This window comes from Glycine soja, chromosome 11 (assembly GCF_004193775.1).
Source record: "Glycine soja cultivar W05 chromosome 11, ASM419377v2, whole genome shotgun sequence".
Classification (NCBI taxonomy): domain Eukaryota; kingdom Viridiplantae; phylum Streptophyta; class Magnoliopsida; order Fabales; family Fabaceae; genus Glycine; species Glycine soja.
In genome coordinates, this window is record NC_041012.1 from 51,591,809 (window position 1) to 51,598,602 (window position 6,794).

A 6,794-nucleotide genomic window follows, 5' to 3' on the forward strand; every position below is an offset into this window, starting at 1 on the left:
AAAGAAAAGATAATCAGAAATCATATTCGAATAAGGAAATTTTTTCTTTTGCCTTGTCTTTGCAGTTAAACATTAAAACTAAATACATATATTATAATGCACCTTGACATAAAAATGATAAAACACAATTAGTGTATTTTAAAAGACTTTTAAAGAACTTATTAATTGATTAATTTATAAGTTGTTTTGATTAAAATGAGTACGGTGTACGGTTATCGGATTGACTCAAATGTGAATGAAACAAAAATGAAATTGACAAATGAAAAACCTAAAAGGGAAAGTTTCGAGATATATATAATTTGGCCTTTTATTTTCGTGATATTTAATTTTAACCTAGTTAGCAACTAGTGTGATATCGATATCGTGTGCGGTTGCTGACCAAGAAATGAAGGAAACCACCGAATTGAACTTATCCAGAAAACATGGTTAACATATATAGGATATGAACACATGCAACTGGGTTGCATTTAAATGAGAGGACTTCAATATTTTTCAACAACTGCTCGTGCTTAATCACTTTTAGACATTTTTCCTACAGCGATCTGGTGATGAATTCGCCATGTCCAACTCAGAATTTATCCTGTGCTTATCTACAACTATATATATATATATATCCCTCACAGATATATGCTGATTTGGTGTGCCAACTTTTTGTTTGGACCATAAGTTCTTCTTCTACCATCATCAGTTCATTCGATGTTTATCCATTTATAGGGGATAAAAAGTTTGAGATTTTCTCGTGAGCGCATTCAAATTTATTCAAAAGTAAAACCTTCCGTGAACTTTGTTTAAGTTTACATACAGTGAACTAGTGAAGTGTGATTTTAATTGATTCAAATATATTTAAGCTTTTTTAATTGTAAGAATTACTTTAACAAACTATTACAGTTTCAAATACTAAGTCAATTTATAATTTCAATCATCATTCTGTCATTTTATTTATTACATATATAACTACTTTGGCTATCTATGACAATTTGAATATCTAAATTGATTAATTAATAATGTACAATTTCAAATATCATTTTATTAATTTTACAAACTAATTTAATAAAAAAAATTACAATTTTAAATATTGAATTTGTTATTCACTTAAAAAAAAAGATAGAAATGAATTGTTTATCTGACCAGTTATTTAATTTGTTTGTGGTTTACAGGTTTACAGACTTACAGTCACCGACCAGTATGCAGCCCGAAGTCGCGTGTTTGCTTTGTATTCATTAGAAGGAGAAAAAATGGTTTATGTTATGAAAAATGTTTCATAATCTCGTTTTATGCAATTTTAATTTGTTTCATTAGGAAATCAAGAACGGTTGGTTTGATTTCCCCAAACCACGTGAATGGAGTGTTCTACACGCGAGTTAATTTTCCTTGTTTACTTCTCTAGTGCACCAATGATTTATAACTTTTTGAATGCAAACATTGCATCTTTACTACTAAATCCTAATGATGTAATTTTTTGGAACGGATCTCTGGTACCATTTAATATATATAATCTCGATTTGCTGATCTAAGAAAAAATTATATAACTTTTTTTATTATTGTGAACGATGCAAACCATCATCTTTTACTACAATTTTAACTTTTCTCTGACTACGTACTATTTTAACTTTGTGGACGAAGTTACAAAACTCAAATCAATGCACCTTTAGAGGATAAAATTGTAAATTCTCTTATTATGCAATTTTTCAGGAAAAAATTACAATTTTTCTTTTAAAACATTTTTCACATTTTCCTCTCCCTCATTTTTATATCTAAAACTATTTTTTCTCAATAAAAGGATTTCTAATTCACTATAGCTTGGTTAACAAGCAGCTAACTTTTTACATTCTATAACTCAAAATTTCCTATTACGTAAAAAAAAAAAAAAAAAAAAAACCTCTCTTATACTTTTTCACATTACAGATACTATTTGGTACAAATTTTTTGCATGAAAGTTGTTACGAATATCTCACAACAATATAATTGAAAACGGGTAGGGGGGAATAAACAGCTACATGCAAATGTCAAACTTAATTTGTTCACTTTATTTTCTTTCTTTACATAATATTAGACATAAAGTATGAATCTTCCAATAACATAAAATAAAATAATACACCTGTCAAAAAAATATATTTCTGGTTCAGAGTTCAGACCCAATATATGGGAATTTACGCATAAAAATCATAGTTTTCCAATATTTTTTCACATTTTATTATTCCACTAAAAACTAAAATGTCTTCCTTCACATTGCCATGTTGGGAAAGTAACCCATCAACCACGCCTAACTAATATAAAACCTTGATACGACGCTGCGAAAATTTTCCATAGCTTTATACCAGACCTAACGTTTTTAGCTGAATTTCATTACTATTATAAACCTTCCAATGTGCATTAAAAAAGTAGGGCAATACTTAGAGCGCGTTTTCACAAAAGCCAGCGGATAATTTAATTAAAAAGTTGATTAATCGACTCAAAATTTAAAGTTTTTCTTAGAGACAAAATTTAAGTTAAAAACTGTTAAGTTAACCAATTAAATTAAAGTTTTTGATAAAACCAATTGTTTGATTAATTGGTGAATATGAAATAACTTAAAATTAAACTAAGGACATATTTATATAATTACCGGACTGTAATTTTAAATTTAATGATTAGGAATGTGTTTAAAAAATTATTACATTTCATATTTCGATTTATTTAAATAAGATACAGTAATGCAGATCTGTTGGTGTCGGTGGTTTTTGGGTGTGGTGATGCAGATGTTAAACCTTGAACGATGCAGATGTCACAGTATTTAAATAAAATACACTGTAATGCTAAAAGCAACCATTTGTTAAAGGATGGCGCGAGAGTGATTACCTATCACCACCTCATCACTTAATAGAATTAGGATAACAGGGTGATATCAAATGTAAAACTTTAAAAATGTAACAAAAAAATCAAAAAGGTGACCATCTAAAAAAAATATATTATAAGTGAGTCATTGATCATTTTGGGTCATTTTTACAATTTGTTTATTAAAATGAATTCTTTCTAAAATAAATTACTGACATGAATTTGCTTTAATTAAAGTTACGGTATGATAATTTGAAGACTTTGCAATCTAATCAACAAAAAGAATTAAATAATAATTTTAAATAGTTGTTTCCTTTTTTAGTGGATGATCATTTTAAAGAAAATAATAATTTAAAATTACTGGTTTGTTAGGTTAAAATAAAATAATAATTTAAAACTATTAAGTTGTCACGTTAGCATTCAGTCATTGGTTCGTTGATACCACAACCCACAACCTTTGGTTCATGTGAGTGTAGTTTGAGTTCGCAATAAAAAAAATTAAAATATATGAATCAACACTAGTTCAGGTATACATGAAACACTATAATTGGCATAAAAAAAATAATTTGCATTAATATGATTTGTAATTATAAATATAACTTCATTTCAATCTTCTTCACATATTCAACATATACATCGATTAAAGGCTTGAATATTTTCTTACCAATTCATTTTTTATATGTTGAGAGATAGATGTCATGCATTCGTATAATTAGAGATGGATGTGTAACATATGTTTTTTTATTATATGATTATGCCTATTTTGTGAAGATTTATGTAATATTTTTTTTTAAAATGATATTTAGTAAAATTTTATTTTATTTTTATTTTTGATATATCGTATGTGATTTTGTATATTTTATTTTTGTTAAATATTATTAATTATGTATTTGCAAGTTTAACTCTATTTTATTTTCCAAAAATTATGTGTAATTGTTCAATTTAAGTTAATAATGTGCATTTGTGTAGGTACGTTGATAAGAATTATGGCGGCTGCAATTGTAGCTTTTGTGTACGTTAATGGGAGGATGTACGATGCCAATAAGGGTTTGTTATTTGAAGGCACTAAGAGAACAATTAAGATTAGATGTAATATTAGTTTCGATGTATTAAAGAGGAAGATACATGATAAATTCAAGTTATATTGTTTATAACATCAAGGTTCATAGTAAGTGAAAAATATGTTGCATTACATATATATGATGATGAAGATGTAAAAATTATAATTTGTGCTTTTTTATCAACAAAATGGGGTAGCAGTATTAGAAATGTGTGTTGAAGTAGATGATGTAGGTTGTTCTACTATCCCATCACAAAGCGATGAAGTTAGTTTGCATGATGCGAACGGTTGTGGATTTGGATGAAGACGATGGAGGCTATGTTGTGTCAAACTCATTTTTTTTAGGAAAACATCTGACGAAAAGATGTAGTTGACGCGGTAATCCTTCTTATGCAAATGATGAAACAACGTCGTGAACTTATCTTACCACTATCAATATATGAACCGCAATAAGGTACCTTCGTTATTAAATTTAATAAAAAAATTAATTAAGTAAATAAAACTAACATAGATTAATATTGTTAAATAAATTTAAAAAATCATCCTAAGTAAAAAGTAATTTATTATACATTGTACAATTTAAAATGTAAAACACATAAATAAATAATAATAAAATTTAATATATAATATATTTAAAATAAATAAATACATTTGAAGAGAAAAATTAATTCATATATTATAAACAGTGACATACAAACATAAATCTATCTTCCAAACTCAAACAATATTAATTTACATTATTTATTGAATTTTATTATTATTTATTTATGTGTTTCACATGTTAAATTGTACAATATATAATCAATTAATTTTTACTTAGGAAGATTTTTAAATTTATCTAAACAATATATCAATCTATTTTATTTTTTCATTTAGTTTCTTGATTTAATTAAACCAAATGTATGTTTTATTTATTTTGTAAAGATACATTTTTTTTTACTGATTTTGTAAAGATACATCGATGTTATTTTTTACTTTTTTTAAAAAAATATTGATTTTGTTTCATTGGATTTGGCTATTTCTGTGATGAAATTTGATGTTCCAAATCCTGAATATATAAATTTTTTTTATTTCTTTCACCAAGATATTATTTGGGTCAATTGGAGATGAATTTTGAAGCAAACATTGAAATAGTCATCACTTGAAAATGTGAAAATGTGTGGATGAAGTCGGAGAAGGTGGTGGCAAGGTAGTGCCGGTATTTTGAAGTTTCTATTTGCAATTTTGTTTGAAAGAAAAAAAATAGTTATATGTTACTTTCTCACTATGATGCACCCTCACATCATAGACCCTTCATTTTAATCATACATCATACAGTACAAATTAATTTTCTCATTATGCAAAAATAAAACGTGAGTAAACCAGACACAATTTTCAGTCTTTCATGCATTCGTTACCTGGAGACTACTGTAGTGTTACAAGAGGTTGTTTTAATGTTTTATTAAAGTAAAAAGTTTTAACTCAGTTTCATGTAGTGTGAATTATTATAAATCTTTTAATATTTAATATTTATTTTTATAGATAAAATAAATTATTCTTTGTAAGTGGTGACGAGAAATTATCATATTAACAGATTGATCAATTCATCTGTTACCATCTGTTGTCCCTGACTCATTTCATCACCTTTGCTGTTTTTTGACCATGTAATGCCTAGTTTTCTCCCATTCACAGATTGATCACTCACTACTTAATTGAAGTAGTGAGCATTTTGATGCGCCAGTTTACACGAATCTTGCAAATACTTGTAAGCCTTATAGGATTAAAATTATTGACCTTCTTCTCTGCTTTTCTAATTAAAATAATAAATAATGTACAGCATGAATGAACTGTGGTATGATTATTCTATATGAACAAGTAGTCTCTAATTTCATTCCATTAAATAATGGGAAGGAGATAAATTACTTGGATCGATGTGTCAACGCTAAATGGGCCTTGGGCTAAATATAACGGGCCTTCAGCTAAAGTCCAATTAACGAAGTCTTCTGTAAAAGTTGCGCTTCCAATCAACACTCTTTATTCCCCATCGTTGCCAAGCTGTTGTGGGGTGGATCTCTAAGTAATTGCCATTGTTAATTGGATTTTGGTCGTTGTTGCTTTCTGCATCCTGAAAATTGCTTCTTACAACTTTTTGAAATGTTTCTTTTACCTTCCAATCCGGAAGCCAAAACTTTTACAAAGTGTAATCAATCCAGGAACCAAAATTGGTGCAGGAAGCAGCAAGCTTGGATTTTGGGGCTAGGCTTGCTAAGTTTTGAATTTGGCCAGGTTATAATGTATAGGCAATTCTTAACAATCTTTTACATAATTAGTCTTGTTGATAATCGTACCGTACCGTACCATATCATTAATAATATTGGAGTATCTCTTCCTTCTTTATTTACCAAAAAATAAAAGATTTTGTCCTTAAAATAAATAAATTATCCTACTGCAATGTGAGCTTGTCATGATGAATCACCTTTTGCCACGTGGCATGGGAGCCAACGTGTGATAATAATCATGCAATAGAATGGAATGAGTGATGACAATGAGAGTTTTGATGTGTTTGGAACAACCACATTGGAACCGTACACGTGCTCATCGTCGTATGTATCATGTTTCTCTTTCACAATTGGGTGGATCCCACTTCAATCCTTCATGATTGTGGTTTCACTTTGTAAAATCTGTCTTTATATTTTACTTATTTCACCAAATTCATCTTTTTATTTTTTAATTCATGAATTTCTTTATATTTTAAAATTTACCATTTGAGTTTTAGATTTTAGCTGTTGATAACTGTTAAAGAAACACAATTCTTTATTATTATACAAAACTACTCGATTGTGTAAAATATAATATTAATATATATTTTAGGTGAAAATAGTTAAATATTTAAAATGTATTTCTTTTTAATTTATTATATTTTTATAATCTCATATATTAT